A 13,191-nucleotide genomic window follows, 5' to 3' on the forward strand; every position below is an offset into this window, starting at 1 on the left:
CGGGGAGTTCATGCAAGTCCAGGTGAATTTGGCACGAGTTCTTGGCAGTTCAAAGGGCGGCTCTTTGGTCGGACCTTTGTGACCCGTTGGCTCGACTAGGGGCTACCCTAGATCATGTACCGGGAACGGGCGGACGTCATGTTGTTTTATAAATCCTATGGACGTCAAAACACGCACTCAACTGATTAAAGTCTCGGGTGGCATGCAACTGGTTTTTATGAGAGTCATCAAATTGCTTAGATCTCGATTGTCGAGTCCCGATTGTGCTAACTATAAATATTGGCCTAGGGTATCCATTTTCTTGCCTTATGTTGCGGACTCGAGTTTGCTGAGGTCGCACTTCGAATTCTCTAGGCCGGCGTCAGTTGCTCTTTGCTTTCGAGGTTGTTCCATTTTCTTCTTTGGTGAGTTTGTTTTGTCCTTGCTTTCCAGTTCTTGTTCTTTGTCTAAGTAGTTAGTATGTCGAGCTTTAGTACAAATAGAAAAGCCTAATCTTCTCCACGCATTTCCAGCATTTCTTCCAATGAAATGCTGAGTTTGTTGCGGACTCGAGTTTGTTGAGTTCTTGTTCTTTGTTCTTTGGCTGAATTTGATTATGCAAAACTTCCTCCACGCATTTCCAGCATTTCTTCCAATGAAAAAAAATAGAAAAGCCTAATCTTCTATTAATTACATCAAAATAAATCTTATACATTCTGTCTAAAAATAAAAAAAATATATTTACAAACCAAGAATGAATAGAATAATATAGTAGGGGTGCAAATTCTTGGCGCCAAAAAAAGGATTTCGATCTCCACCATACAAATAGCCCATGATCCAAGAAATATGAATAGAACAATTTTATAAATATTGCAGATAAATAAAGATTTAATTTTCAAATCATTTTCCCAAAATCTAGGAACCAATTCCTAGAGAAACTATAATTTGCATAAATAGGGTAGAATGATTCAACCTATTTGTGCAGGTTTCTAATCAAGTCTGATTTGATTCAAAAATGTGATCCTAGCTTTGATACCACTGAAGGGATGGGAGATCCATCATATGGATGGCCGAACCCTACAAGAAGGTTGGGCAAATTTTCAAAAATTTATTTTTCTCCCATTCAGGAATCGTATTCCCCAATTTAGAAAACTATATTTTCAAGGTTCATTCTTGAAACAAAACCAGACAAAATCTAAAACCAAAAGAAGGGAGAGGAAAATACTTGATACGGAATTAAAAGGAACTCCCAGCGTAGGTGTTCATGCCCAAAGAGAATACCAAATCTGCCTCAATTAAACATTGACACAGCAAATGTTGAGGCGGGATCAACAAGAACTTGAGATTCCTTACCAAGAATCGAGTAGGGTGGTGTGAGCACAACTTCTGATTGTTTCTTCACCAAGAAACAATATCAAGAGCACTTCTTGATCACTCTAGTAGGTGGAGATCGAACTGGGATGGCGCCAAGAACTGAGGGAGCGAAAAGAATGCAAAGAGAACTGTGTTTCTTTTGTGGAATTCACCCCGTATAGGGCTTCCTAATCTGATTAGGAATGAGATTTCCTAATCTAAATCTTGTATTTAGATCTGGACTCTTAAGTTGATAAGACTTATCTTATCCAACTGCTAATCCTAGTCAGATTATAAACCCAGAATGGCCCAATTTAATTAAACCTTTTAAGCTCAGCTCGAAATGGGCTTTAGGCCCATTAAGTCATATTGCTTACTTTACCCATTAAGTGTTGGCTATTTTGGTTCTCTTTGAATGGTGTGGGACCCTCGCATTGATCTACACATCAGCTACATGGGTTCAACCTAGCATTTGTTACAAGGTCTGGCCGAATTCACTGTAAGTCACAGTAAACCCCTGAGTCCATCACCATGGGCTCTTAATGGGCCCAACATTTACACGAAATAGTCCTTGGGTGAAGTCATCTTGTGAAAACCCAAGGATTGTGGACAGATGCAAGAGTAGCCCATCATGTATTCCCTTAATGGTCTTGTATTTAACCTCTCAGCCCTTAATGATCAAACACTGCCCGACAAGAGAGGACCACTCCCTTGGCTGCAAGGTATAGTGCTACACTCTCTACTCACATGGATCCTGAGAGTTAAAACCTTTTGCAAACCAATTTGAAACCATAATATATATCTCTATATAAATATATTTTGCAAAACCAAATTTCAAACACATTTGAAATCCACTACCGACAGTTTAGGTTTCCATGAGAGAGAGTGCATTCCCCAATCATTCACTTTGTTTGACAAAGAGGCTTATCCTTTCACTATGATCACTCACTCAAGTGAATTCTTGAACTGTCCCAATATACCTAGGTTTTGACCCTCTTTAAGGATCTCACTGATTGATATATCAAAGACAGCCCAATCTGACACCTAGTGCAGTACCATAATTGAGTCTAGGGGTCAAGTGTAACATTTCAATTTTGTCCATCTTTCTTGAAGGTCTAGGGCAATACTGAAATTTGGTTCGGTTCAGGGTTTCAAGAAAATTCACACTAAATGTACCTCAGGTCTCACCATGGCAACTGAGACAAGCCACCCCAACCAACTTGGCGGCACATCAGTGTCAGCCTTGGCAGGATAAATCTCCCCAAATCTATCTAATGGTTGTAAAGATTCTAAACTAACACGAATCTCATAAGTGTTCAGTTTAAGGGTATCACATAGAAAGACACCAATATAACACAAATCAATTATGCACTTTATTCATTTACAATAAACGACACAATGTACATTAATCAGATTAAAGTTAAGGACGTACATTGTTTAAAATTCAACATCCTACCTACAATACAGTTCTATCCCCTTTAGTGTGTTAGATTCTCCCACCTCACTATTTCCAAATTCCAACTATAAAAACAAATAAAAAATTGTCATGTGTGCAAGTGGGTGCCTTCATATGGACTCGGATGAGCTGGAGACAAAGTCATACTCACCCAACTAAACTACCAATCACAATTGAACACATCGGTGCTTAGTATGGGCCCACAGTTGCACTGAAAACTGGTGTGTTCAACCATGATAGGTAATTCAGCTAGGTGTGCATGTTTTTGTCTCTAGCTAATCCACTCCCATTCAGATATGACATCTTCTACAAGTCTTCCTCTTTGACCTCTCTGTTGGATTTACCACTCCTTCGATCTCTGAGAACTACTTTACTTTGCTTGGATGTGTGGATACTTCTCCAAGTTTGCCATGACCCACTACAATGTGGTAAATGATGTATTAGTATCGATGGTTAGAAATTCCAAGCAATGTATCAACATAGCAGACAACAATCTCATCCATTTTCCCTTCATTGTAATATAACTTCTTCTCTTGCTCTTGTTGGGCTCTTATTAGAGGAAAAAGAATGCTTTCCTGATTGTGCTTTAGATAATAGAGCTCGTTCCACTTCTCTCTAAATATAATCTTTCCCAATCTTGGCATGTAAGCCAGTACACTAAATCGACCAAAACTAGTATTCATCTTCCTTTGGACAGATTCAATGTCTAATAATCTTCTCATCAAGATTTTCTCCAAAGAACATGAGCACCAACAAGAAAAACATGCATATTTGAAGTGATCCATGACATGAACAGGTTGTCCCAAATTAGTTTGTTCTCTAAGCTTGTTGGTTAGTGATGTAGGCGCTTATAGCTCAAGCAATGGCACACACGCGTGTGGTGAAACGTGGCACATAGTGCGGATCCAATAAGAGAAGAGGTTGGCAGGCGACACATGGCCAATAGCACGACCGCACACAGTGGCCTCGAATGGTCATGCCCTCAAGACCTAACAACATCCTGGCCACCCGCATCCACTTACCTCTAGGCAGTCTCAAGCATAAATAGGGGGTGACCCTCTCAAGGTAATGATCTAGACTCCTTATTCCTAAGAACTTCCTCGCCTCCCTTGTGGTTTCGTCTGAGCATCCTAACCTTAGGCCTCGTCCACTTCTCGTCATACCCTTACTAACTTGACCATCAGAGTCCTCGTCTCGGGTTAGCACTTGGGGCCTCTGATGTCTCCTCTCTCTCTTCACAAGTCTGACCTACCAGCCCTTGGCCACAGCAGACCTCGGACTCATCAATCAGCCCACAGCTCAGAAGTGGATTTACCTTGTTGCCCTCAGCTCATCCTAGGTAGCAACAATTGGCATCGTCTTTGGGAATGTCGCTAAGACTTCCCTCAACTGAACTTATACTCTAAAACTTGTCTTAAAAAAGTAACTCCTAAGCTTCAACCAAGATGGCAAGAAACACCAAGAATGCTCATAACTTGGTCATGATGGACCAATTCCAAGCAGTCCTTAACTAGCTCGACAACCTCGCATAGAGTCTAGACGATGTGGGGCGCCCAGTAGAAGGCTGCCATTAGGGTGGTTGCCCCATTGGAAGCCTTGGGGCACCATGGTGGACGAGTGTCTCTAGACCCATTAGCCATCGGCCCAGTCAGATCCAACAAGGCCAACCCCGCAAAGTCCAATAGTAGTCGACGTGCTAGTCAACGGCCAAGGACCTCCCAACCCCTTAACTGATGTGGGAACAAATCAACACAGTCTTGTGATCACCTCCAAGACCAAGGACACTGCCACCAACGAGAAAGCCCTTGGGATGAAGGCGGGTGATCGGGCCATCATAGCCCCCCTTCGAGGGCCGAGGACCGATGCCATGCCCCTCCCTCTCATTTCTTGGACAAAACCCAGATGCAAGCATTGCCTAGAACTTGATTCGTGAAGGGTGGGGGATCTCATGGGTGAGATTCCATCATAAGATATGCCAAAATTGGGCCATAGGCAGCAGAACTGATGTTGTGCTGGTTGTTGGAAATTACACGGTTGGGTGCGAGAGCTCGAGGACGATTAGCGAAGGTGGCACCATGGTGGATGAGAACCTCATGTGCGAGCTCATTGTTGCAATGAAGATGGCTAGGCGAGATCCAATTTGATGCTTGATGATGGAGTCGTACTTGGTGCATAGATTGTGAAGAATGGTTTCAATCTCCTAGAAGGATTTAACAATCCATAAGAAGTTGCCTATGATGGGCAAAGTAAAGGGACCTGGTGGGAGCTTCTACAATGTAGAGAGAGGCGAGGATTAGACAAAGACTGGGGAAGTTGACACCTGATAGTGCGCGATCTAGCTACACCTAGCTGGTGGGCGATCCAAACTCCAATTGGGCAGTGATCTGACTACACCTAGTCGTGGGCCTTATGAAAGAGCTCTGGAATCTCCAAGTTGTGGAGATGAGGTTTGTTCCGTTTCTGAAGGAGAGTAATGGGTTCATAAGTTTTATCATTTACCTCTGATTCAGGTAGAGCTGGGACGACTTCTTATCGTGATCTTGGGAAATTTAGGATCTGTTGGGTCGTCGTGATCTTGAGAGATTTGGGATTTGTTGGGGAAGCCTTTAGAATCGGTTATGCAGCATTTCGGCTCATTAGCTCCAAGCTGGAACTTCAATTCTTTAGTCCTGAACTAGATTGGGTGTCGAGGTGCCTCTACACCGAGGTGGGTTTGCGCCGAGGTGGCTGAATACTTGAACTCCAAATGTTGTGAAGTAGGCTTGCATAGCTGAGTTATCATCTTTCGATTAGATCGTGCCTACGTGTCCCCTTCTTGTCCGGTCATGCCAAATCACCCTTCATCAAATGCCCCCACTCCTCATGCCAGGGATCCTACCCGATGCGGAGAGTTCATGAAGAGTCCTGGTGGATTTGACGCAAGGTTTAGTCAATTTGGAGGGTGAACCATTGGTCGAGCCTACTCAATCATCTGGCTCAACCACGTAATGACCCAAGTCATGTCTCGGGCATGCGCGAACGTCACACTATTTATAGAGTAGCGTGCAACCAGTTTTCATGGGAGTTGTCGGATCGTACAGGTCTCAGCCAATGATCGCCGAATGCGGTGGACTATAAATAGGGGGCCGAAGATCCCATTACCTTCGCCATAAATCGTGTAATTGTGCTCTCTTGAGATCACGTCAGAGTCCTTCAGCTTGCCACTCTTCCTTTTGTGTCCGAGGTCATTGTCGTCCTTTTGGTGAGTTCGTCTTCTTTCATTAGTTGTTCCCCTTTCTTTTTCATGTCCATTATGTCTAATGCTAGCATGTATTTGTTACTTAGTTATTCTAGTGTGCCTGAGGGTGCCAAGGTGCAGTCCTCGGCTCCCGTCGGTGAGGTAAGCTCTTCGCTAGAGAGCTCATCTTTACACCTCTTAAGGGAAACACCTTTACCTGATGTCAAGCAATTTTGGCCTAAGGAACTTAAACCTGTAGAATGACCGACCTCTGGAGAGGGAGTCTCATCTTCTTCTTGGGGTCGGGATCTAGATGACTTCATCCCTTCCATGATGACCTCAGACAAATTGCTGTCCTTGGTAGCCCGTTACCGTCTTCCCGACATCCTTACCTTCAGTTTTCCTTTGGGTCAATACCCTTGGGTTCATGGTCGCCACGAGCTCACAATTTTTGAGTAGTTCGTAGCCGGGTTATGCTTTTAGCTCCACCTTTTTGTCATAGAAATCATTAAGTTCTTTGACATTACCATTGACCATTTACACCCAAACTCTATTCTAACCATGTTGGCATGATCTCACTGTTCCACGAGTATAACCGACCTCTTACCCTAGACATCTTTAGTTCGATATGCTCCATCAACAAGAACTCTTCTTGCTTGCATAGGGACACCTGGCAGAATTATTACATTTCCCCTCACCGTGGGTTCAAAGTTTTGTTCGGTAGCCCAAACAAAGTACCAACCTAGAAGATAAGGTACTTCTTTGTTCAGAGCCCTGAGGGATGGCCATTCCTGACTCACTAGCTAGTGGCCATTAAGGACCTTGGGGTGGGGTTGTATGCTGAGACTAGGGTAGTTTTTAATTCTTGGAGGGACCTTGGCCTTGAAATGAAAGATTTCCTAGCTAAGGAAAAGCTTGTACAAGGTGGGTTGAGTCCTCTTGGTAGGCCTCCACCTCGGCACACACATCGCTTTTCATTTTTTGTTTTTGCACTTACTTTAGTTCATGACTAACTTTTTTTTCGCAAAAGCTATGACGGGTGTTGATGCAACAAACCTTCTGTAGAGCATTCAGAAGGGAAAGAAGAGGAAGGCCTTGAAGAGGTCCCATTGAGAAGAGTCAGTCCTTTGGTTCCTGTCCAACCTGAGGTTGGTGCGCCAGAGCCGATTTCGATTGAGCTCCCGAAGGAGGAGGTTTGCCCCCAGCCTCCAATTCTTTACCTGGATGAGGAACAGGACAAGGGGGCCCCACTTCATGAGCCTGAGTGTACTTCAGTGCATAATGACTTTGTGGCTCAGGCTTCTCAAGAGCAAGGATGCCATGTTTCCTGCAGAGGTCATGGAGTGGGCTGACATGCCGACGAGTCATCTCAGAGGAAGAGCAACTAGTTACCGTATGGTGGTGAGTAACCGGTCCCTTTGTTTACTTCCTTATTCTTCTGTTAATTGTACTTACATCTGCTTTCTGTTTGCAAGGTGAACTCTGCTATTCATTCACTCATCTACTAATCTGAGATACATTTGAAGCAAGCCCGGGAGGCCAAAGAAAATGCTCAGAAGCTTTACCGTGAGCTGGATTTAGCTCGGGGTGAGGTTCTTTGATCCAAGAAGGGAGCTCAAAGCCATGAGGAGTTGATCCTCGTACTGACGAAGGAGAAGAAGAAACTCAAAGGGGAGAAGGAGGCTCTCCTATGATTAAGGAACGCAATGAGATCTTTGACACCGCCATCCAGGAGGCATAGATTCAAGAGAGAGATCATGTCATCGAGGAGTTCAAGGAATCCCCAGAGTTTCACGAACTCTAGGTTGAGTATGGGTCTAAGTCATACCGGTCAGGCTTCAAGCTTTGCAAGTGGCTGATGTGGTAGAAGTTTCCCAAACTTGACTTCGGATCTATTTCCATGTTGGCCGTCACTCCTAAGATGGTAAAGGAGGCTAACGAGGAACCCGACTCCTCCGAAGGGGAGAGTGATGGTGAAATTCTTGAGGCGAGGCCGTGAAGGAAGGCAGGCCAAGAGGATGTGTAGGAGGACCACATGGTAACCGACCTACCTATTAGATGGGATTCTGGCAGATCAGATGTTTAGTCGTGCCTCTTTTCTTGGACCCCCTTACATATAATGTACATCTTGGGCCTCCGAGCTTGGTTATAGTAATTTTTTTTGTACTCGAAGTTCTACATCAATGAAATATAAGTGTTTTGCAATCTTTGTATGTAAATTTTTTCTAAGTGTACATTACTCTCAAGTTGGAAAACTAAACCAAATAGGAGTGAACTTGTTCCTAAGTATAGGTTGCTCCCGAGACAATGAGCTTGACTCCAAGTAGGAATAACCTCGTATCGTTGTACGCTGAAGTGGGCAGACATTGCAGGGTATATACCCGACCTGTCTGTACACGGGCTACTCACTTGCATAAGTGTTGCTAATCCCTTAGCGCCGAGCTAATGAGCCTAACCCTAGGTGGGATTAATCTTATGTTGTTGTACACTGAGGTAAATTAGACATCATAGGGTTTGCACCCGAGTTGTCTATGCCTTATAGGCGAGTAAAACTTGTCTGCCAATGCTGAAGAGGTGAATAGGACTTGTCTGCCTATGTCAAAGAGGCGACTAGGACTTGTCTACCTATGCTAAAGAGGCAGCTAGGACTTGTCGTAGTGTTGAAGTCTTCTGTCAACTCGACACCATAGCCCTTAGGCTTCTAGGAGTGACTTGCAGTCCACTCTCCTTTCAGTCGTCTTTTTCAACCAGTTTGGTGGTTACATAGACTTGAGGAAATCTTGCTTTTGAGTTGTAAGTTCATAAGTAGTACCTTCTTAGGTTATCGGTATTCCATGCTTGAGGTAACTACTTTCCTTCCAAAGTCTCGAGCTCATTTGTGCCTACCCGCTTGACTTGGTATAGACCTTTTCAATTCGGTTCGAGCTTACCAACATTGAGCTCAAGTACCATAACCTTCCGAAGAGCCAGGTTCCTAACGCAGAAGTATCATTTTCTTACCCAGGCATTATAGTACCGAGCTATTTTTTTTTGGTAAGTTGTGATCCAAATGTAAGATAGGTCTCATATCTCTTCTACCAGGTCTAGGTTGGTGCAGAGCTCATCACTGTTTATTTTCTCATCATAAGCCTCTAATCGTAATGTGGCACCTCTATTTCTGCTGGGATCATTGCTTCTGTATCATATGTGAGGTTGAAAGGGGTCTCACTCGTTGCGGTCTTAATAATAGTTCGATAGGTCCAAAGAACACTGGGCAATTCGTCTACCCACAATCCTTTGGCTCGAGCTAAGCGAGCTTTCAATCCGCGAAGTATCACTGTGTTGGTTACTTATGCTTTCCCATTCGCCTAGGGTGTACTACCGAGGTAAAATTTTGTTGACTACCCATTTCGGTACACCAATTTTGAAACTTAACATCTTCGAACCATTTACCATTGTCGGATATCAACACTCGAGGTAGTTCGAAGTAACATACTATTCTTTTCTAGAAGAAATTCTGTATGTTGTGGGCTATGATCGTTACCAAGGGTTCAACTTCCACCCACTTTGTAAAGTAATCTACTACTACAACCAAGAACCTCCTTTTCCCTATTGCAGGCGGGAAAGGACCAAGGATGTTGATTTCCCACTATGTGAAGGGCCACGAGCTAGTGAGGTATTTCAAATTAGCATCAGGTTAATGGTGAATGTTGGCATGCCTCTGGCACCTGTCATATTTTTTGATGAGCTCGAGTGCATCTGCCTTCATCATGGGCTAATAAAAGCTTTGTCTTAACACTTTCTGTATGAGAGCTCTGGCCCCCAAGTGTCCGCCGTACAAGCCTTCATGGGTGTCTTGAAGTACATGCTTAGCATCTGAGGGTCGTAAGCAACACAGGTAAGAGAGCGTGAAAGACCTTCTATACAACTGTCCATCTACAATGACATATTTAGCTGACCAGTGCTCTACCCTTCGGGTCGTGTTATGTTTAGCAGGTAGGGTCCCGTAAAGTAGATAACTCATGAGTGCGTTGATCTAGCTCAATTTTGCTTGTGATACGGGAGTGACCTCTTCTGCCCCCCGAGAATGTTGGGTCGAGGTAGGTCCTCTATGTACACAAATCGCATGGTGTTGCTACTCGTGCTAGTTAGTCGCGACAAGGCGTCAGCCTCAGCGTTCTTGGACCTCAGAATTTGTCTGATGAAGTAGGAGACAAAGTTGCATAGGATCTCTCTGACTTTGGCCAAGTAAGCTTTCATAGTGGAGTTACGGGCTTCGTACTCACCAGTGACTTGGGTTAACCACTAGTTGTGAGTCGCTACATACAATGAGGTGCTTTGCTTTCACTTCCCTTGCTAAGGTTAACTCGGTGACCAATGCTTCATATTCTACCTCGTTGTTTGATGCCTCGAATCTGAATTAGAGAGCACATTCCAGTTTTACCTTGCTTGGGCTGTATAGTATTAGTCCTGCACTGCTTTCCTATTAGTTGGATGAGCCATCAATGTGGAGGATCCATGGCTCCTTGTTCCAGGTCGTTTCCACTCTGACTGGGACTGACGCCACACTGGTTGAAGATCCCGTCGTGTGATTGAGCTTGGTTCGCACTGGGACTGAGTGTGCATTTTGTTACAAAATCGGCCAAGACTTGAACTTTGACTACTAGCCAAGGCTCATACCAAATATTGTATTTGCTCAGTTCAATGGACCACTTCATTAATCTCCCAAACATCTCGGGTTTGAGTAAAATCTGCATCAAGGGTTTATTGGTGAGAACGACGATAGTGTAGGTCTGGAAGTATGGGTGAAGCTTTCGGGTTTCTATGATTAGTGCATATGCTAATTTCTTGAGCTCCGGTTACCTGGTTTCTACATCCTACAAAATTTTTCTAACATAGTATATGGGTCGTTGGACCCAATCTACTTCTTTGATTAGTACCGAACTAACTACTTTGTTTCTCGTAGAGAGTTATAGTTTTAACATATCCCCTTCTTTGGGTCCATTTAAAACTAGGGTGGTACCTAGATATCTTTTCAGCTCGTCAAAGACAAGATGGCATTCTTCAGTCCATTCAAAATCTTTACTCTTTTTTATGGCTTTAAAAAAGGATAAGCATCGGTCTGTTGATTTGGATATGAAGTGGCTCAAGGCAGCTATCCGGCTAGTCAACCTCTGAACCTCTTTTATTTTGTAGGGTGGTCTCATATCTAGAATGGTTTTTATTTATTTGGGTTGGCCTCGATGCCACGTTGGTTGACTATATAACCTAGAAATTTGCCCGAAGTGACTCCAAAGACGCACTTGTTCGGATTCAACTTCATATTATATCTTTATAAAACTTGAAAACCATTCCTTAAATCATTCAACAAAGAATTTGAAAACTGGGTCTTCATGACCTTGTTATCAACATAACCTTCTACTTTATTGCCGATTAACGGCTCAAAAGTCTTATTTACAAGGTGTTGGAATGTTGCCCCAACATTTTTTAATCCAAAGGGCATGACCTTGTAACAATATAACCTGAGCTTAGTTATGAAGGCAATCTTCTCTTCGTTAGTAGGATCCATCCTAATTTGGTTGTAACCGAAATAGGCATCCAATAAGCTCAACAACTTATGCCCTAAGGTCACGTCCACTAGGCAGTTGATCTTGGGTAGCGGAAAGTAGTCTTTCAGGCAGGCTCTATTCAGGTTAGTATAATCGACGTACATGCACAACTTGCCATTGGCTTTTTTTCACCAGAATCAGGTTAGCCACCCAACTCGGGTAATGGATTTCCCTAATGAAGTTTGCTGCAAGGAGTTTCCTAACCTCTTCATCGATTACCTTCCAACGTTTTGGGGCGAGGTTGCTCTTCTTCTACCTTATTGGCCTTACTAAAGGGTAGGTATTCAATTTGTGAGTTATAGTTTTTGAATCAATTCCAAGCATTTTTTCCGCATACCAAGCAAAAACATCTAAGTTTTTGAGTAAGAAACTTACTAGCTGGGAGTGAAATGGTTCGTTGATTGAGGCACCGATCTGGAGAGTCTTGGTTGGTTCATCAACAAAGACAGATATGTGGGTCGTCTACTCTTTCGGAGCAGCTTGCTCGTTGGTATACTCCGCTGGTCGCTCGAGGTCAACATCCTCTACTATCTTTGCTTTCCCTTTTAGAGTGGCCACATAGCACTTGGGTGATTTGAGCTGGTTGCCTCGCACGACTCCCACTCCATAATCAGTTGGGAACTTTATCACCAAATAGTAAGTGGATACCATCGCACGTAGAACATACGTGATGAACGACCTATTATGGCGTTGTACGGGGAGGGAGTCACGACTACCAGGAATGTGTACTCAAATTGCACAATGTTTGGCCATGTGCCAGCTTCTATAGGTACTGTGATTCAACCAAGAGGTTTGACCTCCTTGCCGCTAAACCCTACCAAAGGAGTATCTGTCAGTTTCAGGTCACTCTACCATAACTGTAATTTGTCAAAGGTCTCCTTGAAGAGTATATCTACCAAGCTACCTGAGTCTACCAAGATATGCTTTATCTCGAAGTCATTAATTCATAACTTCACCACTAGGGAATCGTCGTAAGGGCACTAGATCCCGCGTGCATTGTCCTCAGTGAAGTATATTGGTTCTTTGAGCTGAGGTCGCTTTGGCGGGTTTTTGTCTTCGTTCTCTAACTCGCGAACTGAGGTCCTTCCGGCTATTGATGTACATCCGATGATGATGGACCACCAGTGATCATGTTAATTACCCCATGGATCGGTCTTTCCTTTGGAAATTGTCATGGTGGTTGGTCATTTTGCGTGCTAACCTTGGGGCCATTCCTCCTTTGCTCCCATTGTTGATCTACCTATCGATCTATTTGTCCTCTCTCTTTTTGCAAGATGAAGTTCTTCAGGTATCTACGTCGGATAAGTTCCTTGATCTTGTCATGGAGATTCCTGCAATTCTCTATGTTGTGTCCATGATCTTGATGAAAATGATAGTAAATATTTGGATTTCTTGTTGTTGGGTCTCCCCTTAGCCTGGATGGCCATTTTATGAAGGAGGAGTCCTTAATGGCCATTAGGATCTCTCCTCTCTTAGCGTTCAAAGGCATGTAACTCGTTCTCTCCATAGGTGGGGTCCTGGAGTGCCGACCTGATTTACAAGTTCGCGAAGGGGATCGACTTCTTGAGTTGTTTCTTCCCCTGTTCAGGGACTTAGTT

At 43.7% G+C, this 13,191-nt stretch overlaps 1 pseudogene; it reads right to left on the minus strand.

Annotated features, from left to right (window-relative positions):
• Nucleotides 1-3,037: 3,037 nt before the first annotated feature.
• Nucleotides 3,038-7,373, minus strand: LOC148872194 (cytochrome P450 89A2-like; annotated as a pseudogene).
• Between the last annotated feature and the right edge of the window lie 5,818 nt (nucleotides 7,374-13,191).

The sequence above is a fragment of the Nelumbo lutea genome, chromosome 2, assembly GCF_056320005.1.
Source record: "Nelumbo lutea isolate HS-2025 chromosome 2, American lotus-T2T, whole genome shotgun sequence".
In the NCBI taxonomy this organism is placed as follows: Eukaryota; Viridiplantae; Streptophyta; class Magnoliopsida; order Proteales; family Nelumbonaceae; genus Nelumbo; species Nelumbo lutea.